The 25,219-nt window shown below is 46.1% G+C and overlaps 1 long non-coding RNA gene across 4 annotated transcripts in view; it reads left to right on the top strand.

The window, feature by feature from the left end:
- LOC110359147 (uncharacterized) overlaps positions 1-25,219 on the top strand; it is a 55,201-nt gene that overhangs the window by 11,523 nt on the left and 18,459 nt on the right. For all 4 annotated transcript variants that reach the window (XR_002414089.2, XR_010466814.1, XR_010466813.1 and 1 more), the window contains exons 2-5: positions 3,854-3,953; positions 6,046-6,100; positions 16,885-17,007; positions 23,170-23,273. This is a non-coding gene — a long non-coding RNA (uncharacterized LOC110359147). The remainder of the gene's footprint in view (positions 1-3,853; positions 3,954-6,045; positions 6,101-16,884; positions 17,008-23,169; positions 23,274-25,219) is intronic.

Below are 25,219 nucleotides of genomic sequence, written 5' to 3'. Positions count from 1 at the left end.
CCATGTCACGATAAACTTGAGGACTGTGGGGACTTTTGCCGCACGTACTGTGGGGATATTGGCTCCACATGCTGGCATGGACCTGGAAATGTGGCCTCGATGGTGTGAGATGCAGAGGTGCAGATGGCGGTGGGTTCTGAAGGCTGTAACGGGGCAGCACCTCTGCTTCCCCATGACACGGTCTCAAGGGGAAGTGTGTGATGGGTGGCTGTCCCCTGCCTCGTAGAAAAGCTACTGCCTGCTGACTGTTGGTACTTTCACACCTAGATCAAGATCTAGATCTGAACTTTGCTTCTCGGCTCTATTGCTAAAAGATTGCTTTTCAGCATTTTCTGTGAAATGCTTGCAAGAGTCTACCCTGCATTTCTTCTGAGTGACAAAGAAAGTCATGGGGGCAGCTCCGAACTTGGAAATTAGTAGTTGCTGAGATGTATTTCAAAGCTTTTGGTCCAACAAGATCTAACGTTTGATCTGGTAAATGAGAACTTTACCCTTGAGAGGTGAGGGAAGGGGCGGAGAAGGGAGGATTGATAAATAGGGGAAGAGTGGGATGACTTGGGAAAGATCAGTGGGAGCTGAGTGCTGGGTTTGTTGGTTCAAGCTCAGCTGGAAGGAGAGACTGAGGAACAGGGTAGCACGTCCTCCATGAGGCTCAGGAAAATACAAGTGAGCTTGTAGAGTGTGAGAGCGCTTCAGCTTTCACTCCTCTCCCATTCCCTTCTCCACCTTCTCCTGCACACACTGGCTGGCCTTGCTGGGGCGACTGGGGAGCGGACACTGGGAGGTGTTGTCCCGCTCGGTGGCTGCCCCGGGGTGTCCTGACCATCCAGCTGTGGAGCACAAACACGGATCTTGTGGGAAGCTGTGTGTGGAGAGGTTTCGCTCTCGGAGCAGGCAGTGGTTGTGGTTGGGGATTTGGGGAGCTCACTGGACCTTGTGTTCACATTAACCTTGAGATAGTGTTGCTGTGAGAATCAGGGGGCCAAGGCCGCTGGAGTTCACCCTGGCCTTGGCAGGACACCGCGTCAAAGCTGCTTTCCCAAGGTTATTTCTCCAAGAAGTCAAGGGAGTTATAAGCATCTCAGCTCACCCCAAAGCCGGAAGGCTGTGTTTATGACACATCAATTTTGCCATGTTTGTTGTCACTGCTTTTCTTCTTCTCGCGACTTAATGCTGACCAAGAAGTTTTTCAGTTACTCCGAATGCTCCGTTTCCTGCTGGTCCCTTCCGCAGGCCGAGGGGCCGTTACAGGCGCTGCTGAGATGTCTCTGTGAGTGATGACCCTGCTCCCGGCCCTCACCACACACCCACCCTGCCTTTCACTATGGTAAATATTTTAGTACTCATTGAAATCAATTGAGCCTCATCAATTGGAAATAGAGTGTAAATCACTGGGACTTGCGCATTCACCCCAGAAATCAATTTTCACACATTAGGGCTATTAGCTTATTGAGAACTGTGTGATAAATGGCCGCGGGCCATCGCGGAGCTGCACCTGCCAGCTCTACATTTTGCATCTCAAAGAGGGGGATGCCAAGGGAAGGGAGATCTCAGGTGGGCAGAGGGGTGCGGGGTAGGAGCCACATGGACCGTGCAGCCAGACAATCCGTGCCGGGAGATCAATAACAGCTCCGAAGCACTAACTCATCCTCGCAGGGGCTGGAGACGGGAGGCGGCTCCGAGCCAAAGTTGTGGTTAGGCAGCTGATTGTTTTTTTCTCTCACAAAGATGAACATAATTTGGGGAGGAAAGGTGAAATGTAGATTATGGACATTTAATAAAACTAATGCAGTAATTTAAAAAAGAAGCTTTTCCGTGAGTAAATGTCTTTCTTTCACGCAGCAGCCGCAGGCAGGGTGTAGAAATGCTGCCTCCTCCTGCCGTCCCGGCGCTCCAAGTGAAGAGGTTATTCCATTCGTCACCAGCTGTGATATGGAGATAGCTGGGGTTTCTACTCGCTCTGTAATTCCTTGAATTCTGATTGTGGCAGCTAATTAGCCTTTTGCTGAACAGGCCCGGGAGAGGTAAGGGATCTGGTGGTCTGGCCAGATAAAGTGTACAGTGCCCAGCTAGTTCTTCTGTGGCCATCTGGAAGACCTTGGTCTCTGTTTCCAAGACGGGACATAAGTTATTCTGGTTAGTTACTACTGCCAATCAAAGATGTGGGTGTCTCCAGGGATTTGGGGGCTCTCTGGTGGTGTACTCTACGTTTATGTGCTTTGTAGTTTGGTGTTTTACTCATATAAGCCGCCCCTGGAGCTGAGGCAGCCATGCCTAGGTAGGGCAGTCTCTTTGGCTAGAGTTCCTATTTCATCCCTGTAACGTCTCCTAAAAACTTGTGTAAAGCATGTGTTGGATATTTGTCTGTACAACAGGGGGAAAAAAGGAAACCTGGAACAATAGATCACCAAATAGATTGTGCAATAGCGATTGATTTTCTTGCTGTGAATAGTGTGCATGTATATCCCTGCCATTCTAGGAACAAAAACCAGAGCTGCTTTAATAGATAGAGAAGATCTGTGTCATCAAAGGTTCTTTCTCAAGGGGAGTGATGGGGGCTTAGAGGAGAAGTTCCTCCCTGTGAGGAGAGCGACTGGGGTGCTGCTTGGTCTGTGTGTTTTGGCAAGGAAGCCCAGGACAGTGGGTGAGAACAGACATTTCCTCGCTCAGACGCTGCGAGACTCGCCTTGGCTTGGTCGTTTTTAGTGGCAGTGCTATTGGATGGACTTGAAGGGCATCAGGAGAACATCCCAAGAGCAACAGGCAGCCAGGAGAGCCAGCGCACAACACAAAGATGTGCAGCACCGCGGGGCTTGGCTTGCACGTGCAGGCAGCTTCGACCTCCCCCCGGGATCCGTTGTTCTGATGTTGATGCTTCATCACCCCATGTGCCTGTTTCCTTCTTGCTTTAAAAGACCAAACGGAGGGACTGAGAGTCCCGATCCATTTTCGGAGACTCTTTCCAGGCCAGCTGGAAGCGGGAGGCAATGACCTGCTCCCCAAAGAGTGCCAGCGTGGTTTGGCAGCTCTCACAGCAGCAGACAGCTGGCTTTAAAATGTTTGCACCTAAAAGCTCCTGTGCTTCATTCAGCCACATTTCTGGAACATTTTCCAGTCACTCCATCCAAAGTTTTGTCTTTCTTCTTCCTTACAAGTTTCATATCTAGCAACACGCCCCGTGCTGCGCAGACCTGTTGCTTAACTTATTCCCGGTATCTGGAGTTTCAGTCCGGCTGGCTGCGATCACAAGTCCCGGGCAGGGGCTGCGTTACTTCTCTGACAGTCTTGGGCTCTCACCCTCAGCTAATTACTTTGATCCTTTACACTTTGTAAAAGTTCTTACAACACAAAATAAGTCCCCCCTGGCTTTAACCTTGTGACCTGACTGGCCCTTGTAAAAGGGAGGGGGAAAACACACAGTCCTGCACGCCCAAACACACGCACTCACGCATGTGCCTGTATACACATCCCCACAAACTGCCTAAAGCCTGTTCCTTTAATAGTTTCCTCCCAGGACTCCCACAAAAAGGCAAATAAAACTCCTTTTACAAGATAGCAGGGCAGCATGAAGGATCAGCTTCACTAACAACAAGTTCTTTCTTCAGTTCATTTGTTTTAAACATACTTTTCCTCCAGATTTTGATCCTCTAAGTGCCTCTCCCTCCTCTTCCCTTCCCTTTGGAGGCTTCCATGGTTGTTGCTCTCGCCTGCCCTGCTGCCAGCAGCTTAATGGCTAAAACAAGCACAGCATTTTTTTCAGGATCTGCTTGTTCACAGGGAATAGCGTGTGTGAACACATACTTAAAAGTTCCCTTTCCACAAATAGGGAATGTTTCTTCTTTCTTCTCCACAGGGCCCAGCTAAGAAATCCAGAGGAGAGGGGAAAGGATCGTATTTACAAAGAGCAATTAAATAGACCAGGGATCTTCAGTCTGCAAGGTGGCTGACGAGAGGTACAGCGGAGGTTTATAAAATCATAAGTGGCCTGGAAAAATTAATAGCTTGTTACTTTTTTACCTCAGTAACTGCAAAAAGCAGATTGAATTCTTCACAAAACGTATATGTCCCTTTCCCTGGTAACCAGGGCTGGGGGAAGCATTTGGGGGATTGTAATTTGGTGAACAGCATAAAGAAATCTAAATTTCTGTATGGTTTAGATTAAGCAGGGAGACACAAATTTGTATCTTACTCCTTTACTGGCTGACCTGTATTTGTGAAACTTACACTCTTAATAATCTTGAGACATCTTTCTCTCTGACATATTTGGTTAAGAATGCTCAACATTTTCTGAAGTTACCGTTAACCAAAAAGTAGTGAAAGATGCATCCACATCGTGATTCACAAGCTTTGCCTCTTAAGAAGAACAGATTAAAAAAAAAGAAAACCTTAATTTGCCAATAAAACCCACATTTGGATGCTTTTACCATTTCCTCAGTTAAGCCAAAACTCAATTGTTTGAGGAGTTTTAGGCTTTCATTTATTTCTCCCTTCTTCCTAGTATTTTTTGTTTCCCATGCTTGACTTAGAACTGGTAAAGGAAGGAGTTCAGCAGTAAAATCCTGCATAATCTGTCCTTCTTAACAGATCGCTTGGTTATGATAATCGAATCATTTTCTAGGCTCAGATGAAACCAAGGGTGTCACCTCATGTTTTGTGGGAGCCAAGAAATGGATTCTGGGAACATGGTTTGAGGGGAAGAGCACCCAGCCTTTTGTTGAAAGGTCTGCAGAAGACTCTGCTCTTTGATTCTGTCCAGACACCAAGGTCTTGGATCCGAGGCAGAGAAAGAAACTTCCACAGCGTTGCTACAGGATGACTGTGCGTAGGCAACAACTGCACAGAAATGGGCTGTATATGTTCTTTAATGAGAAAAAATACATATCACAAACGTGGACGGTTTCTACAAGTCCATTTGACAATTCCAGTCCAAACCAGAGGTTCCTATTAGTGCCCCACGTGCCTGTTCTCCTCTTTGCACCACACAGGACAGTGTTGAGTTCAATCTGTGGAAACCAGTTCAACAAGTAGGGACATAATTTGAAAATGTCTGTATTGGAAGCAACAGCGGATTTTGCTCATTGATTCAGCATTAAGACTTTGGGATCTAAATTGTGACCAAGGGACTATGGAGGACCAAGTGGGAGTCTTGATAGGATTTTCATGCTCACTTCTCTTGCCTGTCTCTGAAGAGGATGGTTGTGTAGACAGGATCTCACTCTTTTTGTTCTTGTTTATATACCACCTAGCACAAGACTGCCCTTACTACTTAGGAATCTTTGGGATTCTTGTGCTATGCCTTGGCAATGCTCAGAGAAGTAACTATTCATGCAAGAGAAATACCAAGAAAGAACCTTCCCCAGCGCCCCTTCTATGAGAGATTCCTTGTGGGTTTCCTCATACCCTCCAGGCTCATGAGTGGGATTTGATCCCATGTCAAGGGACACTTGAATTTCCCAGCGCTGAGGTTTTGCTCCATTTTTGTCCAGGTCAACTTCCCACATGTGTGAGTCTGAGTGGAGCCATTTGGAGGCTCCGGCTCCGTAGGGTGCTCACCATGCCAAGGCTCTGACCACATCCACATTGGAGCAGAAGGCTCTGAGATGGCCTCTTCTTTCCCCAAGTTGCCTGCTTGTACTCAATACTGGGGCAGCTCTCTGAAATACTGAAGGAACAAAGCGTGCAAGGCAGTAAAATGAGGCAATTAAACCTATAAAACCAGGGTTTACAAGGGAATTTATAGTGTCAGAGGCTTTTTATAGCTTTTTTAGATTAGTTTAAATAAAAAAGGGGGAGAGAGAAAGACAGAAAGAGAGAGGGAGAAAAAGAGGACCTGAAACTTGAGGAGACTTAAAAGTTCGGAGAGAGGCTTTTAGGAAGCACAGAGGGGTAATAATTAGAGGCACATTTTCCATTTCACTGTCTTGCAAATTGAAATTAAAGGAGGAAAAAAAAAGCATGCACAGAACAACAGGCAGTTTGCATTGCTCCCACTTCCTCCTAGTAACGTTTGATTTTTCTATTGCTATTCTTTTGTTTTCTGGCCAGATGAAAACATCTTGTCACCCGGGCAAAGGGACTGAAGGTGAAAGCACGATCTCAGGTAAGGTGTGAAACCTAGGTTTGGGTTTTTTCCCCTTCTGTTAGGCCAGCGCTTGCTTGGTGGTGAAGTTCACCCTGCGCCTTGCAGATCTGGGAGCTCGTACTCAAGAGGTGAAATGGAACCAGCACCTGGTTGAGGCAGATTGGTTCAGGTGAGGCAGTAGACCCTGTGTTTTAAAGAGTACATTGTTTTTCACTAGTTCCTCCAGCCTCCTTTAGCATTGAACATACACAATGTACACACACTGGGCAAGCTGGCTTGAGCTTGGCTTTGGTGTGCCTAATTAGACCCATTCTTGGTTTTTTTCAGTTTCTATGTGGAAAAGGTGATTCAGGTCTCTCAAATCCTGCATCCTTCTCTCTGAATCTCCTTTATTCAGGCCTGATTTCCTCACCATCAGCAGAACACACTGCTTTTAAAGTGATGTTTTTCCTTTTACTCTATTAGTATAATCATAGAACAGTTGCGGTTGGATGGAACTGCTGGAGATCTTCTAGCCCAACATGCTACTCAAAACAGGGTCAGCTGGATCAGGGTGCTCAGGACTTACCAGTAGAGACTGAGGTGAAGAAGACATGGTGTAACTTGGCCTTTTCCTTGTCCTTTTTCACTGTGTCCCCTGCCCCATTCATCATCGTGCCCACATGGATCTTCCTTGTGCTCCTCATGCTGCTGTAGAAGCCCTTCACTTCCCTCACAGTATGAAACTTCAGACAGGCTTTGAGTTTTACTGACTCAATCCCAGCATCTCTACAGTCCTCCTGGGTCACCCGACTCTGCTTCTACCTCTTGAACTCTTCCGTTGTATCTTTGAGTTGTGTCAGGAGCTCCATGTTCGCCCATGCAGGCTTCTTGCTGCCTTTGCTTCATGTCCTGCTTGTCAGGATGGGCTGTTCTTGTGTTTGGAGGAGGTGATTCTTGCAAATCAACCAGCACTCCTAGACCCCTTTTTTTCTCCAGGATTGCAATCCATGCAGTTCTTCCAAGTAGATCCTTGCAGAGACCACAGTCTGCTCTCCTGAACTCTAAGGCTGTGATTCTGCCTTTTTGCTTTGTTGAATAACAAATTTGGGTCTCTTTAGAAGTGGCCCCAAAGTGTGTGCTCTGTGGTGACGTGGACAATAGTCTCACCTTATACATACGGCCGTTTCTTCCTTACGTGAAGGGGAAGTATCTGCTGGCAATCTTATTGTCATCACTGACTTTATGCCATTGGTAAAATGACCCATTCCCTGGTCTTCTGAGCTGTTGCCCACTGCAGTGCTGCTCCTGTGAAATACTTTGCTTCGTTCCTTCTCTTCACACTGTTTTCCAGGTAGCATATGCTGTGGTTAGTATGGTATAGATCCTGAATGGTTGCTAGAATATGCAATTAGTAAATTGCTAATTCACTGTAGCAATTAATCGTCCTTCTGCTGTGTAGCTTTTTGCATAAACCTACCCGTTCTCTACGGCAATGTGAATAAAGGGCCCATCCTTTGAAAAATAACCTTACAACAAGATAAAAACCAGCCACCTGCCCTTCAGATCAGCCTAATCAGCTCACATGGGGAGATTTTTGCTGATGGAGAAGGTGCTGTAAGGGAAGTTTTCCGCCATCCTTGGGTTGTTTAGTGGAGGGGAGGGTTGCTCATGATAATATTTGGCTTTTCTGGGCTGATGCCTTCCATTTGCAACAAATATCGAATACAGGGTGAAGAGTACACAGGAGAGACAAAACCTGAAATGAGTGTGTACATGTGACAGAGAAAATGAGGTGAAGGCAGATAAAGAGGAGTAAATTCAGGTCTGATATGGGCACATGCAGCTCCAAAGAGTTCTCTGGGCAGTTTGCAAAAGGTACGAACATTTCTGAATTGTAGCTCCACACGACTTCTCATTGGGAAGAAGGGTGAAAAGAGGAGAGCAGTGAGACAAAATTACCTGTTTCTGATCACATTTACATTGGGGTAATTATCTTCATTGGATACATGATCATTTCATAATGAGATTAGAATCAAGCCCAGCATTTTTGAAGCTGAGCTTTAGTTTTTGAAGTCTGCAAGCGTGTGCTATTGCAGTCACATGATAAATAGTTCTGAAATCAATATAGAAAGCTATTAAAAATGTGGTTTTGTCTCTGTCTAGTATGTTACATTAAAATACATGTATCACTGTACACTCTGTCTCTGTATACATGTGTATGGGCAGAAATATAAAAAGTACTCAACATTGGTCAAACTGTCCTCAAAGGAAAATATAACGTTGTCCTCAAATAGCTTCACATTTTAGGTCAATGATGAGTGATTTTTAAAATGCTACCCTTAAGTATATATTTAAAGAGGCATCAGTAGAGCAAGAGTAAGTCCCTAAAGTTCTGTTTGAGAAATGGTGATGACAGGGAGAAGATGACCAGGCAGCGCTCCCCGTTTCGTTCCTCCCCGTCCCGTACTGCTTTGGCATTTCTGTTGTGATTTCACACCAGGGATTTTCTTGTTTTGCAATCTGAAGAGCTGTTCAAGAAAGAAAGTGAGACTGCAGTGACTGGTTTGTGTCTTCCATGTTATCAAATGCACCAAGAAACAACAAGCCAGCTGCATCAGGCTCTCAAAAAATAGGGGAAGAAAAAAAAGCTTCACATTTGCTTGTTGCTAAATACAACTTTTGGTAAGCACTGAAGTCAAACAAACAACTTTTACGAGTGAGAAGATCCATCTGCTATCACCGATCTTATAGATCGTTCTGTTCTCTGATACTTCAGTATTTTAAATAACATCTAATGGGCCCGAATGTACAAAGCAATCGATGTTTTTCAAACTCCACAGTCATCAGCAGCAGGTATCTGCTATCCCAGAGCTGTAGGCTTGGAGCCAGAGCCTCGGCTCATTTAAATCAATGTCAGCAGTTTACAACTTGCTCAGAACCTGGCCCCATAGCCTTTTTAGAGAAAATTGTTGGCCAGCAAATTGTCTGTCTGTTCTAAAAACAGATCCTTCATTGATACCATCGGGACACAGAGCCATGAGGCAAACATCGTTATGCTACGTGGGTGCTTGGGCATGAGGTTGCTCTAACTCTTTCCATGAGCCCCCTTGGGGTTCATCAGGTTGTAGGAGAGAGGTGACCCCGCTCTGCCCAACAGAGCAAAAAGGGACTAGCAAAGAGAACAAGGCCCATACACACGCGTGTTTATTCTTCTCTTTATGGTTCGCAACACCAGGGCACCCAGAGACCTCTGCTGGGAATCAGAGAATCACAGAATCATTCCGGTTGGAAGAAACCCTCAAGATCATCGAGTCCAACCCTAACCTGACTCTAGTGCTACCCCATGTCCTGAGAACCTCATGTCCGTCTGTCCAACCCGCCAGGGATGGTGACTCCAGCACTGCCCTGGGCAGCCTGTTCCAGTGTCCCACAGCCCTTTGGGGAAGAAATTGTTCCCCAGATCCAACCTCAACCTCCCCTGGCGCAACTTGAGGCCGTTTCCTCTGCTCCTGGCGCTTGTTCCTGGGGAGCAGAGCCTGACTCCCCTGACTCCAACCTCAGGTTCTGCACCCTGATTGGGTGCTGGGCCATGCACCGATCTCAGTAACCCTCCCCAAATTTGCTGTGTCCTGGTGGTGCTGAGTGTCTGCCCATCTGTCTGTTCCATGGACTGTGGCAGCTCTGACCCATCCTGGCTTGTTGACTTGTGGTGGCCAGGAGAGCACGGGGTTGGCCTGCGAGCCTGACAGTCTGTCTCTGCCTCTCTCTCCTTCATTTGGTTGGCTCCATACGTTATATCAAATATCTTTAAAGAGCACAGTTTGAATGATGGAGCTTATAATTCCATCTCAGGAGTTCTGGTGACTCGAGTTTGGTTCTTGTGGTCTATGATGTCACCGGGATCCATCGATGGAGTCGTAGCCCCATAATTCACCACTGCCCTGTTATTTATTCCGTGCAATAAATGCCTGCAGTTTAATCACCAGAATAAATTGCTGAAGCATCTTTGTGGAAACTATAATGTTACTGTACCAGTATCTATGGCAACAATGATTTAGTAGTGGTGGTTAATGCTGAGAAAACCAGTAACACTTAGTCCTGTGCACCCAGTTAGAAAGGAGCACGTACCAACCTCAGAGAGATGAGAACCTGAGGGCCAGATCCAAACGTGCTCAGAGTGGGGAAAAATCCATTTATTGCTATATAGGTGCATACACTGGGTAGCATTTGAAGTCTCTGTGAAATCAGAATGTGGATCCGGATGTTACCAACCTTTACAGACTTGTGGTCTTCATTTTATGCAAAAAGATCTTTAGGAAAAACTCATCACTCTTCTGTAGAAATGTATGCATCTTTTATACCTTTTTTATTCCCTTCTTCAGTTCAAGTAGAAAAAAGAACTGAGGGTGCTTGAGACAAATGGTTCTGAACTTCATACAATTAAGGTCTGTGTTTGCTTTTAGTATAGGCAAGAGAAACAGAAGATTTCTTATTTTATCTGAACTGTCTCAGTTGTTCTTGCTTGTTGTGTCCTTGTATCTCTCTGCTTAAAATGCCATGTAGGATCTTGTATTTTAGTGTTGGTAGGGCATGATGTTCCTTAAACTAAAAATTAAACACTTCTTTTTGGCAAAATACATTTGCCATCTTATTTCATGCAATCCAAAAATGCCTCGTGGTTGTGGATATCCAACTGGCATTTGAATAAGCATAGGGCTGTGATGTAGTTATCATAATAGAACTATTATTATTATTGTTATTGGTTTTTTAGTAAGTTGATATTTATGAGAAAGTTTTGCTTTCCAAATCTTAAGTTTCCATTCCACACCAGATTTTCTGTGTTCTCTGCTTTTTTTTTTTTCCCTCCAAAGAAGTCAAATCTTGTAAGCTCTACCTAAAACCTCTCTGTTCTCTGATGGTAAGAAAAGAAGTAAGACACTTTTCAAATACGTCTCTTTCCCCCTTCCCTTCTCCTTTACTCCTCCCCACTTTCTATATTCATTAATTTTCTTTTGGGGGAAGGAAATTAGGAGGAAAAGCGTTGCCTGTTTGTCCTCTTTCAATACCCTGTGAGTGCTTGAAATACTCAGCTCTTTTTTCCTCATTTCCTCTGAGGAGCAGCCCGTGGTATCAGTGCCCTGACACTCTGCTGCTTATGGTAAATGTCATTTTACAATGTAACTTCTTTTTTTTAACTAGAGGTTTATGATTTTCTACAAGGATCCATTGTTTTAAACCATGCAACCAACATGTGTTTCTTGAGATATCACTTACCTTTTAAAGCAAGTAGCAGTTGAGTTTGGGTCATCAGCCTTGGATTCATACGGTTATTCTGTTCTGGTAACCTGATACAGCACCACAAGGTAAGAACAGAAAGAAAAGCCTTTTAATTTATGATGGGTCTCAGTTCTAATCATGTAGTTGCTTAGACTTGGGCTTTATCATGAATCATTTTTAATGACAGATGGAGAGAAAAAGGTTGAAAAGCAAATCTTACCTTTCTCATCACTGGCAGCTTTTCATAACTTAAATCAGACCTTTTTATGGCCTGGCCTTATGGTATGGGCATTATGCAAATGAAAGGCTAAGCTGCAGGGCTGTCCAGCAGGGGAGCAAAGAGCCTTTTCTTCCTAGCACAAGGTAGATCTTTACAGCAGCGATTTCAGCGTGGTCTTTAAACTGAGAGCAGGTTTTCAAGTTGTGGATTCCTAAGCATTGTGCATAGAGTCCCCCATAGGAAACTTGTATTTTGTTATAGGAAACTTGTCTTGGTGACCTTTCAGAAGGCCCTTAGAAGATCTCCAGGAATGTCCCTTGTCTGTGTGAGCCAAAGGGTGAAAAATTTAAAAGTTGGTGTCAAAAGCCTTCATGAACGTCACTCTGTCCCTCCAGCATGCCTGGTGGCATCTGTGTGTAGAGAGCTAGGTGGCTTTGGGGGTCTCCAGTTGGTCATTTTCTTTGGGGTACAAGTTGTCAGCAGCAGTCAGCCAAGAGGAATATCTGAGAAAATTGCTTGTTTGGCATCACCTTTCCAAGAGACCTGGTTTAAGGGGTCATCTTTCTTCAGCAAAGCCCATGGCTGTGCATTCAGTAATCAAAAAGCAAAGTTTAATGTTGATCCACTGAGCACAGGCAGGAGAAGACACCGTCAGGGATGCTGATGTGGTGCCCAAAGATGCTCTCATTGCAACCAGAGCTTCACTGGATCCTGGCAGTATCCTGCAATGCATCCGCATGGCTGGTTCCCATCAGTGCTAATGTGGCTTTCCAAAAGCTGATCTCCTTTCCTGGCATGGTGTTAACTCCCCCATCTTTCGTGTGCTTGGTCTTTCAATTCTTCGAGTTGCCATATTCTTAGTGTGTTTGTACTGGCTGTGGCAAGACCCTGCCCCAGGTTGAAGCTTTTCAGTGCAACCATGAAACCAAAAAAACACCTTTCTTGCACCCCACATTGCCATGGACTTCTCTTGGCTTCTGTCATTCTTGCATTTCCTCCGTGACCTCCAACTTTGTCCTCTTTGGAGACATGTTTCCAACTCAGGTTGGCTATATACTGTGTCCTTTCTGACACATTTTGACAAATTCAGTTTGATTTTACCCTGGAGGTCTTTCTAGACTTAATTTTATTGTTGCGGAAGGTCATCAAAAGGGTAGTGCTATTTAAAGGCCAAATTGTGTCACATTTACTCATGGGGATAGTACTCTTCTTCTTGAAGATGTCCATTCATTTAAATGGAACTACGCATGGAGTAACTGGCATCCATTGTAAACCGAGGCATCGGAGCCATTGTAAACGGAGACATCTCAGTGGACTAATCAAGAGAGTCAAAGTCAAGTCCTTGTCCTGAACGTCGTTTTCCAGCCCCTGTTGTTACAAGGTGGCTTTCTGGCCCCCTCTAGTGACTGGCCACATAGGCATTTATGAGTAAGACACAACCTTTTTGCATCCAACAGTGAATGGCTTAAAATTTAGAAGTGGCATTTACAATCCTGGCAGAGTAGGTTTGTTCCCCTTTGCTCACAACCCTCTCCAGAGCATCATGTTTCTGACTTGGTGGGACTACTTATGGAGTTGGAAACTGCTCACAGTTATTAAGGGTGAGGCAAGCCATGCTGATATTCATGTTGCGCTCCCGTTAGCCCAAAGGTTCATGTTCATTAAGGGAAGCTGGATGGTGTTGGTATTACAGCTACATTACCGAAGAAGCAACCATGAGTTGAATGGGATATCGAAAAGGGCTGAAGTGTGAATTGAGATTTAGAACCTTTTATTGAATCACAATGAAACCTGGAGTGCGAATTTGAGTTGATACTGAAAAGGCATTTTCAAAAGCCTTTATTTTTCTTATTATTTTCATACTACTGGAACTGCAAAAGGGTATCTCATTTAAAATATGAATTAGTAATTTTATACTTCTTATGGCTCTGCGTTCTTGAGGAGCACATATTTATCACATACCTGTCTCCTTGGGGGAGTGTGCAAGGAACTTTTGGAACAGGTTTTCTACTTTTTGGGTAATGAGGAGCAGGACAATTATTTATCCCAAGAAGTTGGTTGACAGCCTGGGGCTAGACCCAAAAGCGCCACAATGCTTTAGGCTCTAGATGCTCTGAGATCCTTTAGAAACAATTCCCTTGATCTTTTAGTGCCCTGGTAAATCATTTATTCTGATCACCGATTTACAAAATTCCTCCTCAGCCATCCCATCAGATGAAATGTGCCGGGTGTGCAGCTCCCTGGCTTGCGTACATACCTCGCTGATCATAGCCCAGCAACAACCCAGACCTTCCGCAGCACTCCCAGAGCCCAGGAAACCTCCTCACTCAGCAGCAGCCTCCAGGTCGGAGCTGAAATGCAGATTCCTCTGACAAACAGAGGGTCTGGAGCTGGAGGGTTTGGATGGGCTTTTTTCCCCTCTCATGTAATGGAGCGTTGCAGACTGCAGTCGGGATGGATGCTGTTGAATGTGCTGTGATCCCCCTGCTTCTCGCTCCTCACGCCTGTCTGCTCTTCGGCAATCTGTTTCAATTCTCCTTCACCTCTGCACGGCCAGGGTCCCCCAGGTTACCCCGTGATTCATCTCTGTGGAATCCGGGAGTGCTGCTTCTCTGCTTCTACCCAGGTTGGCAAGAGGGTTATTAAAGTGTCGGAGATTAACCAGAACCTCCTTTGGTGAACGCGTCTGCTAAGAGCACTCGATGCCAAACGTGTTATTGTACATGTGTATTCTGACACCACACTTCAGTACCACACCTCACATTTCTCTATGCGTGTGGCTTTGAACACCTTTTCCAACTATGATCCTATTAGGGATCTCTGGCGCTTTGGGAATGTACGTGAGGATTGACTTCAAGAAGAAGCACGTTTGGATTGTCCTATTTCTATTTCCGAAGCCCTCTCAAGGAAGCTCGCTCTCTCTTCTCACCCCATCGCTTCCGATGGGACCGAGTCATCGCATTCAGCGCGCACACAATGACACCTCAGAGAGACTTGGACTGTTCTCCTGTCTCACTTCCACTCTCTCCCAGGCTGGATGCACACCCTGGAGGCATGTGGTTTGTCTCGAGATATAAGACTTCCCCCCTCAAAAACTACATTACTTCAACAAGCCACAAAGGGCTGGCAAGAGAGAGAAGGATGCTCTTGTTAGTGCAGCTTCCCTCTGAGATCTGTGAACTCCGTGCAGCTGGAAACATATTCTCCCTCTCCTGAGCTCACATGTGTGCACAGACAGTTTCACTGATGTGCATGTACACAGATACTTGCTTACAGATGCACAAATACTTCTCGTTTTTTGTACTCATGCATACATGCAGAGGCAGAAATTCTCTTATTTGACTATATGCAATAAAACCCATGCAAACTTCAACCTGCTCGTTTATACATGCACGTTAGTGCCCCAGTGCACACGTGCCTCTCTCTTGCAAACATGCATGCACAGATACAGGTCCATTTACGCACCCTGCAAAAACATTGCAGAATGTGGAAGGAGAGATGAATAAACTAGGCCTTGAGGGACCTCTGGAGGTTTAGTCCAACCACCTGGTCCAAACAGGCTCAACACAGAAACAGTTGCTCAGGGCTTTGTCCAGTCAGATGTTTAAAATCTCCCAGGTCAGAAATGTGATGCCTCGGGGTTTTTTTTTCCTTATTTCCAGGCAGAACCTTCACTCCTTCCATTTTTGACCTTTAGTTTATGTCTTTTGCTCCCCTGCAACACTCCTGAACAAAGCGCCTGAGTCCATATTCTTATACCTACAGACTTATCAAGAAAGCTGCTCTTAGGTGCCCCCTAAACCTTGCACAGGATGAACAAACTCACTTCCCTCATCTTATCTTCATAGCCCCTGTGCTTCAGCCCCCCAAGACCACCTTGGTGGCTCTCTGTTGGACTGGTCCAAGTTTATCAGCATCTGCCTTGTACTTGTGGGCCCCCAGCTGAGTATAGACCCAGCCTAACAGCTGAGGGAGGAATCATGGTTTCCCTTGATCTGCGCTCCTGTTGGTGCAGCACCGTCTGCTGTTAGTTTCCATTGCTGCCGTGTAGCTGTTGGCTGGGTGTCTGGATGCTCTGGACTGGAATTGGACTGATAACAAAATGGTAAATCAGAAAAACAAACCTGAGCTTTACCTCTTACTCTAGTCTGAGTTAAAATTCAGTGGATCCAAGATCTCTCTTTGGGAGATGGCAACCGTTGATCCAGCTTTGGGAGAACGGGGTGCATAAGATGACCTACCAGATCTCTTGGAGGGCTTTTTTATAATTCCGTGATCATGACAAGCTTTGCTCTTCTTTTTGGACTTGAAGATCCACTGGACATTTTACCTTCCCTGTATGTGGAGGGATTCAGGCATTGGAACTCTCCTCCTTTTCCAGTGGTCAGTATCCATACTGGTCGCCACCATAACTGCCCTGTCCAAGTCGCATCCTTCAGAAGGTGTATGAGATAGAGATCCACAGTCACTGACTCTGCTCATCTGCCTAAGGACAAACTTTTATTAGTTTTTATTATTTTATTAGTATTATTATTTGTTAGCTTTTATTAATGCCAACACTCCCACAGTAAGAGGGTCCCCAGTGGAGGTAATAGCTGAGCACTTAGAGCTTGTTGTGATTCAACCACATCACCTACAAATCACAGGTTTAAAACCTTGCAGCGTTTAATGCATGGAGGAATTTCAGACTCTGCAGAGGCTCCTGCCTCCCTATTATCTTGCAAGGTGTGCACCAAAGGGAAAGAGTTTTTCTTTTCAGCTTATTTTCAGACTGCAGTTGGGAAGATCCCTGCTTATACACTTTCCAGCTTCAAGCAGAGAGGAATCCTGAGCAGATTCACTCAGGTGAATGCAAAAATGGAAGGAGCAACTGCAAGGTTTCGTTTTAATTAAAAATAGAAAGGAAACTGGGACTTTTTCCAGCCTTCTCCCATTTTTTGCAGTCAAAAGCATTTGCCAAATTCTGCAAATACTGTGGGATAACCCAAATCTGGATAATTCTGGTGACTAAATTATTAGGCTAAAAAATTCACCCAGTATCAGATTCTGTTGTGTTTCTGACAATAATTTCACATAACACTGACTGTGGTGAAATCAGGACACCTGAGAGATGGGCATTAAGTGGCATGACTTGGTGGCCGTCACAGCTTAGTTGCAAACCAGGAGGAAGTCTGGAGCATGGAGCAGTTCTCAGTGTGGTGTTTCTTAGAGGAATTCTTTCTTATACAGCTCTTACTTTTGGATAGGGATCATGATAGTGGCTGAAGAGCTGGCCACTCTTATTAGTTAAATATTTATAATATTTATTTTCCTTGCCCATCAGTCAGCCTGCTTGGAAGGTGACTTCTCCAGGAGCTCTCCAGTGCTGCTGAAGGAGCTGAAGGTTTAACACTGTGATCTGTCCCAAAAAAGCACGAAGCACAGGAAGGCGGTTGCCGTGTATGAGGTGAGCACAGCAGCCTAAAATGGCTTTGATGGTTTTACTCTACACAGTGCAAAGGCCACTGGTGTGCAGGAGTACACGTGATACTGGTGGTTAACCAGAGGTTCGTGCAGCTGTGGCCTGTGACATCTTTCAGATGTGAATGTGTGTAGATATATGTTTATATACATCTTTTTAGCTACTGTGGTTCAGTGTCAGGGAGACTGGGCTCTGGTGCTAATTATAGATTTGCTCGAGAGCAGAATTTGGTGGAATAGCTTAATATTGATAATACTTTGACTAAAAACATCAGTTACCTCCATTATATGTTTCCACATATGTTTACCTTTAAGACTTTAGTAACATTTATTTGTGAGCTATCTTCAAATAGACACAAATGTGAATATCCATCTCTGTATATGTTCATGTGTACACCCTCAGTGGGCACGTGTATGAGGACATCATGTCCACTCGAAGAGGGATTTATTTGGTGTGTATGTTCTTCCACCCAGCCAGTCCTGCGGAGGTGTCCATGGGTACAGTTGCAGACTCTGTTCACACGTATCAGGATACGCCGCTGTCATTGCACAGGTTCTCCAAACTTCTACAAGTGTGCCGTTTAGGACAGGATAAGCACTGGCTAATTTGGGAAGTGACACATGCTTTACATTTAGGGCGCAAATCCTGATCTTCCTAGTAAAGCCAAAAGTGTAAACAACACAATTCCTACTGAGCACGTTGCCTCTGGCTGGCAGCTCGGGTGCGAGGGTTGACTGTGTTTGGCCTCGCTCTCCGTGGCTCTGAAAAGAGCAGTTGATGCCCTTGACTAGTGAGTGATGCCAAGTGCAGCATGTGTGAGTGTGGCCAGAGGCCCCGTCGTTCATCTCGGCCAACCCTCCATGGTTTTGTTTCTGGCCATGATCAATCAGACTGCTTTAGAGACACGCTTCTTTGGGGACAGACTTTGTAGCAAGGCCTGTTGTGATAAGGGTTGATGGTTTTAAACTAAAGGGGGGGAGATTGAGGCTGGACATGAGGAAGAAATTGTTGCCCTGAGGGTGGTGAGAGCCTGGCCCAGGTTGGCCAGAGAGGTGGTGGATGAACCATCCCTGGAGACATCCCAGGCCAGGCTGGACGGGGCTCTGAGCAACCTGAGCTGGTGAAGATGTCCCTGCTCATGGCAGTGGGCACTGGGAGAGTTTTGACGTTCCCTTCTACCCAAACCATTCTGTGATTCTTTATGAAACTGGTATTGCGGCTCTATGGGGACCTAGAGGTTTAAGTCTCTCATCTCTCTCAGGTAAGTACAGACCAGGGTGTGAGCTGTAATCCTGGGGATGTCTGCAGATTCACACATTGCTGTGTTTGTGCACGTGGATCTCAGTGTGCACAGAGGGCAGTTTTGTGCTTAACCTGCACTTTGGTGTGGGTGTAGAGCTGGGCGAGCGAAGTCTGAGCGCGTGTTTGTGTCAGTGCATCGGTTTGTGAACGTGTGTGTGTGTTGGAGCTGGCCGGGGAGGAGGGAGCGTGCACGCCGCGCTGCCGAGGTGTGTGTTCTTCTCACATCCTTGCTAGCAGCAAACAATGTCATGTCCGTACCTGGACTGCAACGTGACATACACCTTAAAATCAACAGCAACAACAAGCTGCAGAGCCACGGGAGAAGGCAGAGCTGCTCTTTTTGCTCACGTTAGGAAATCCTGCCAGCCCCAGCAGAGCATGCTGGGATCCAAACCAGCTCTTGGATTGGGACTCGAGGAGTGAAAGAGAAGCAGTAATTTGCTTGCCATTGCCCTCAAGCCAGGAAATCCAAACCCCAAGCGTTTCCCAGGCCACAGCGCATTCGAGTCGAACGAGAGTGTCAGCGAATCGCTCACACGTACCGACAGAAACGCAGACCCGCGCACACGCACGCGCGCGAGGAGAACGTTGGGAGAGGAGAATTGTTCCAGCACCACTGCGGTTAAGATGCTGAGACAATCGTGAGTTTTCAGGCCATAGCTGTCAGGATGCTTTGGTATATTCATCACCTCCCACTCCATGGTGATAAAAATTTACACAGCCAACGAAACGAAGATTAATTTCATGTGAAAAGCTGACAGAATGGCCCATGTCATTGCTTTATTTGTGCCAGCACTCAGTAACTCGGTGCAAGTTCCATTGAGGTGGCAGACACCCCGTCCCCTCGAGCCATCTCTTCTCCTCTCTAATGATGCCACCGTTTTGACAAAACCAAGCAACACAGCCGGTACGTGCGAATTTGGAATTAATTTTCCTCAGAAAGGTCAAGTATGTTAATGAGCTTTTGGCTGCCTGTGTCTTCTTTCTTGTGTTTTTCTCTTTATTAACAGGAGAAGAGGGAGGAAAAAAAGAAGGGGGAGAAATAATTACAGAAATAAAAATGAAAGAAGGATGAAAAGAAAGAAACCGTGAGCGTTTAGGAGAGGTGAGATTCAGTGTGGTTTTTCCTGAGTTCTCCTTTTCCAGGACTGAGGCAGACTAATTGTATCAGTGCAAGTCTGTGCAGTTTGCTTGGAGCAGTTGAGCGAGGCCAGGGATGTCAGGGATAGCGGAGTTGGTGTAACCTGGCACGGAGGAGGTGAATTACACCTCCTTTGCTCTCCAGAGTTGACGCAGCCCTGCGCGTTGGCAGCTGCCTGCGTTTTCCATCCCGGCGCGGCTGAGCTCGGCTCAGCGCGGGGCCGAGCGTGCTGGGCGAGCAGGGAGCAAACGCAGGTGAAGGAGAGAAAAAGGGTTCACGGGATAGAGTTCTCGTGCCCATTAGCGAGAGGAAGCTGGGAAGAAAGCTCGGCTGCCTTGGGAGAAATGCCAGAGCCCGCTAATTTATCCGCCTTAGAAATATGACAAATAAGCAGTTTAAAGAGAAATCGTCCCCATCTCATGCGACTGGCGTGAGCTGTTTGAAGTAACGGTGATGTCAACCACCTCTCACCCCCGTGTTCCCAAAATTCTTGCCTTTAATCCTGCAAGTTAGAATTCGGTGATTTCTGGCATCCCCATGCCAGGGGTTGCTCTGATTTCTGGAAGGTTTTGGTGATGATCAACGTGAGTAAAAGTGGCAGAAACAGCAGATGGTGTGTCAGGGCATGAGGAGGTGAAGCTTTATTGCTCATGGGTTGCACTTGCCTGGATGGGACATTGAGGGTCTTAAGCAAAGTGTCCAGCCTAAACTAATTGTCTAGGCTTCCTTTCTTGTTAGCAGAGAACGGTAAGGAGCAACACGTATCCCGCCTAATTTAAGATGAGAGAAATTCCATTCTGGCAAGGAGTTTTCTTCTCCATTGAATATAAAGTGAACTTAAACAATTAGCTTGGACTGAATCCCTGCCTTTTGGAGGCTTAAAATTATGGGGCGCGATTTCCCCTCTCGTTCTCCTTGCTCCCATTCTGGCTCTGAATTCTGTATATATTCTAATCCAGCAGGCAGGGGAAATCCAGCGGGTCTCGCAGAGACTGTATTGGCAGCATAAAATCAATGTCTCACTCCGGCTTGGCCAGGCTGGCTCCACGCTTATCCACTCTTGTGGCAATCCAACTTTTGGCTGTGAGCTGGTCGTTTCTCCCCAGCTTTGCTGGAGTAAGCCCAGCACATGGATTCTTGGGCATCATCCAGAAAGCCTTTGTTGACTTTGGAGGGTACGTGTTTTGCCATCCCAGTTAGAGTGCAAGGAGAAATGGTGTGGAATGGAACAGCACCAGTGTCACGTGATATATTTAAGGGTGTCCTTAATTAGAATTATTTTGTTGGTTTGCACCTTATGCAGCTGGTCGTCGCATGTGTCCCTCTCCACGTCCGACCCTTGCGTGCTCACCCCATGAGTCACTCAGCAGCGGGGCTGCCTCAGACTTGCGTCTGGGGCATGGATTTCAAAAGCACTCCAGTGACCAAACTTAATGATTTTCAGCTGACTCCCGGTATTGTCCTAAACATGGAATTCCTACCCATAAACCGCTGTGCTGCCCACGCTCTCGTGCTCTTTCCCAGGCTCTGTGGTGTGTGCATGGAGACACGGTCTGCGGATCCTGCGACAGGTAGAGAGCTCTGGCACACAGGTGCTTGGGGACAGTGACATTCGCCAGAGGAGCCCGTGGGCTGTCTCACTCGCATGTGTTTGCACACGTTGTTTGAGAACATTCATGGGCATCAGCAGCACTTCTGTGTATTTTTCTACTGTAGAATTTGTTGTGTTGTTAAGTGGTTACTTCATTCCTCCTTAGAGATCACTGCACTTCTGTGATGGAAGGAAATGATTTCGCTAAACTCTGCTAAACTCTTTGTATAAATATAATTGCCCAGGACAAAGTGAGTACAAGAGATATTCAAATATTTTGGTGGCAAATTATATTTCAAGTGTGCAGTTCTAGCAACAAAAGGAGTCTGTGAAGCATATGCAAAGAGATTGCCTCATTCGTGGACATGACATAGGGCACCCCTGTTCCCTCTGGCCTGTTCTGGCCTGGGATGTCAGAAGAGGACAAGGTTTATAACAACTTGAATTCTTAGGGGAACTTCTCACCCAGTAGCTCCCTGGGGTTTTAGCTGAACTGTGGGATACTCAGTGTTTCCCAAGTCTTGTGTGGAGGAGCATCTCCTCCCCTCCCAGCTGTGAGCTGCGGCCTTGCCCCACATCTGTGCCCCACATCTGTGCCCCCCTCCCACGCTCTGCTGTCCGCAGGGAGGGACCCCTGTGAGTCAGGGAGCTCTGGTCGTGTCACCCGTTTGAGCGATTTGCGACTGAGGCTGCACAACACACCTACCCCATGGTTTATATAGAGCCCTCGGGACACTCAAAACCACGTTTTTCTTCAGCATGCCAAGTTCTTGAGAAAATCTGACCACTTGTTTTGGTGCAATGGAACAGGTTGCCCAGGGCAGTGGTGGAGTCACCATCCCTGGAGGGGTTTAAAAGGCATTTAGATGAGGATTTTAGGGACATGGTTTGGTGCTAGAGTTAGGCTATGGTTGGACTCGATGATATTAAGGGTCTCTTCCAACCCAAATGATTTTATAGTTCTGTAGATAGAAACTTAACCCTTAAGAACAGGAATGATAGCTATGAGGTGTATCAGGGAAGCCAGTCTGCTGTCCCCCTCCTCAGGCTCCCCCCTTCTTTATAAATACCATTATCAAATGACTAGAGCACGGTGCCCCTTTCATCCCTATGCTGCAGTGGCTGTTTGCACCTTTTTCTCTCGGCTTCTGTTTCTTTCTCTCCTGTGTTTTTCCCCTGTGTGAGAGCACTGGCGCCTACGATGGAAGGTCACCAGTGAGGTTAGGCCACTGGCTTCGACTATTAAGGCTTCCTGCTCTGCTGCAAAGAGCTGCCAAGTCCCCCCTCCCCGCTGCTTACCACAAACCCCAGGGTCTGTTTGTCTCTCTCTCTCCTTCTCATCCCTCCTCATGACCAAGAAATTCATATTTCTCCCCTGCAGACAGAGCCTCCAGCTGCCTTCAGATACATTCGCTTGAGCACCAAAAGCAGCGTGTTCACAGGGTGATGTTCGTGATGTTGCTTATCGGTGTGCTTATCAGTGGTGCTTATCGATGCTGCCAGAAGGCAGGTTGTCCCCATCTGCAGTGGAGATGGCCCTCCAGAGTCTGTGATGTCTTCTCATGGGGATCTGACCCAGTAGTTGGGCTGACAAAAGCCTTTTATTTCTGCTGGAAAAAGTCATCGAGTTTTTCTCCCTGCAGGCTCAGGGGATCCGTGCACAACGGGGAAAGGGTTCATGAAAAGGAACTGGGGAGAACAGGGGTTTTTGTCAGCAGATGTGAACTGGCTGCGCAAGGACCTTCCTTAGAAAAACAGTAGGAGGTTACATATTTAAGAGAGTTAAAAGTCCCTGTCCTAGGCACAAAGGTGAGGAAGGAGAAGAAATGCCATCCCAGATGAAGGTAACTGGCAGCCCCAAGGCTGCTATTGTCCCCAAGGGCAGTGTGGCACTGGGTGTCTGCAGGGCAATGGGAGAGGTGTGGGGTCACCAGCGTGAGCCTCCTGTCCCCTCTGTTCTCCTGAGCACGTGGGGGACCTGAGCTTGTGATCCTGCTCTAAACCAGAATAGGAGCAGCTGCTTTGGAGAACTGACTTTAGTCCCTCCAGCTCTGGCTGAGTCCGTTTACCTCCTTCTCTTTGCTCATACACTCAATTTCTCTATATCTTCTAGGAGACCTCCTGCTCTTGTGCAAGGCTGCGAGGGCCACCAGCCACAAGCTCTTCTTGTTCCTGGGAACTCGGAGGCTGCAGTAAATACACCTCCAGGAGTTGCTGGTGAGCATCGCGGCTGAGTTTGTCCTGCTCCCTGCCAGTTTATGCTAAACTGAGACCACAGAGACCTCATTTAATTACTCCGTTTGTGTAGGTGTAAAGGTATTTGAATATTCTGTTAACATGAGTATTTATTAATTTAGATTTTGTTTTAATTTTCCTTGAGATGAATTCATTACCAGTGAGAAAGCCAAAGCCTTACTATTAAAAATCCAAGTCTGGGGTTCTTTATGGTTTGTTTTTTTGTTTGTTTGGGGTTTTTTCTAAATGAAACAAGTCTTAAATTAACTTACTTCTAATTGTGGTCTTGATGTTGGTCCTTCAAGGGTGCCACCACGAGCATCTTAGCAGATCTGTGTTCTGGGGACACACAGCCACACATCGACAAGAAAAAGAGGAAAAAAGCATTGACATAGGTGGACCGGGAGGCAGTTATTGCCATATATGATGGCACCCTGTGCTAGCTGCTCCTGTAGTTGTCAGGGTGTCACTTTCCAGGTACACACTGCTGTGGTTAAGGGGTAAAGTGAGACAAATGAGGGGGACAGAGGTCACATACAATGATGTCCCCATTTTTATGCTGGGTTAACAAAAAAAATCAGATGAAGTATATCTGCTCTTGCCCTGAGGCTGAGAGCAGCTCAGGAAAAGAGCAGGGGATTTATCTCGCTGCAGTCTAATATTCCTTTGGCTGCAGCAAAGGCTGCAGCACTTCCCGACTATCGGCTGGCGCTTTCACTCACACACATCTGTGATTGATGGGCAGAGAGTATAAACACCTCATTAGTGCTATAATTCACTGGTTAGGGCTCAGACCGGGCTGTGGGAGGGAAACAAAAAAAAGAGTTGAGAAAGTTTAATAAAGAAAAAAAAAAATGGAAGAGGGAGAAGAACGGATGTAAAGGCCACACAAATCATTCCAGGGAGTTATCTGACCTGCTTTGAAAACTTTAATTGCTGATAATGGACAACCTGTTGGGTGGTATTTTATTAACACTAATAGATTTTTACGGGATATTTCTCACATTGCTCTCCCAGAGCCTGAGGAATACATTAAATATTAAAAGTTAATGCTCTCGGTTGCTGTTTCAAGGATGCCCCGCTGATAACGAGCTTTCCCGCAAGTTAGAAACCAGGAGAAAACATAAGCTGCTTTTGCCACTTACGGCCTCTGCAATAATAATGAGGAAAATACTTGAATCTTGTGTGCACCTTACAGCTGAGGTTCTCAAAGTCTGGCCTAAATGCTGGGTAATGGTGCATATATCTAGTCTTCAATCGTGGATGTGCAGGCGCTGGGTTCCCAAGTCCCACGCTGCAAGCAAATGCTTCTAACCCCCATACACTGCTTCACATTGCAGTTATTCAAAGCAGAGGCCTGAACTGACAACCCATACCTGTTTCTCAAGAGAGCTTGCGTCTGAAATGGATGTGCTATGATATTTTTCTTTAATATGCCTAATGGTTTTATAAAAGTGTTGCGTCTACACTAATTTGTAGCAGAAATGACCCGGCTACCTGGAACGTGAACAAAAGAGTCCCAGAAAACAGCTGCAGGAGCTCAAGAAATGGACAAAAAAGGGTTTTCTGGAGGAGGCTCTTGGCATCCCAAAGTCCTGCACACAGCAGAGAACTCTCAAAGGGTGGGAAATAAGGTCAGTTCTGTTCTGTAGAGAGACGGATTCAAGCAGCCAAAAAGGAAAAGAAATTAATGCCAACATAGTATAATGCTGGAGGAAAAGTGAATTTGGAACAGTACAAGCAGTAACCGGCTTCTGTGGTGAGTCAGTGAGGGCTTGTGTTGGAGCTGAAAAGTCACAACACACATTTCTGCTCGTGGTGAAACCTGGAGTTCCTCCTTAGTGCCTTCTTACGACACACCAGCCCCATCAGCAGTCCTGGCCTGGACCCAGAAAGTAAACTTGTTTTTGTTAGGCCCTGCCTAAGTC

The sequence above is a fragment of the Columba livia genome, chromosome 17 (genome assembly GCF_036013475.1).
Source record: "Columba livia isolate bColLiv1 breed racing homer chromosome 17, bColLiv1.pat.W.v2, whole genome shotgun sequence".
Taxonomy (NCBI): domain Eukaryota; kingdom Metazoa; phylum Chordata; class Aves; order Columbiformes; family Columbidae; genus Columba; species Columba livia.
This window is presented reverse-complemented; position numbering and strand designations above follow the sequence as displayed.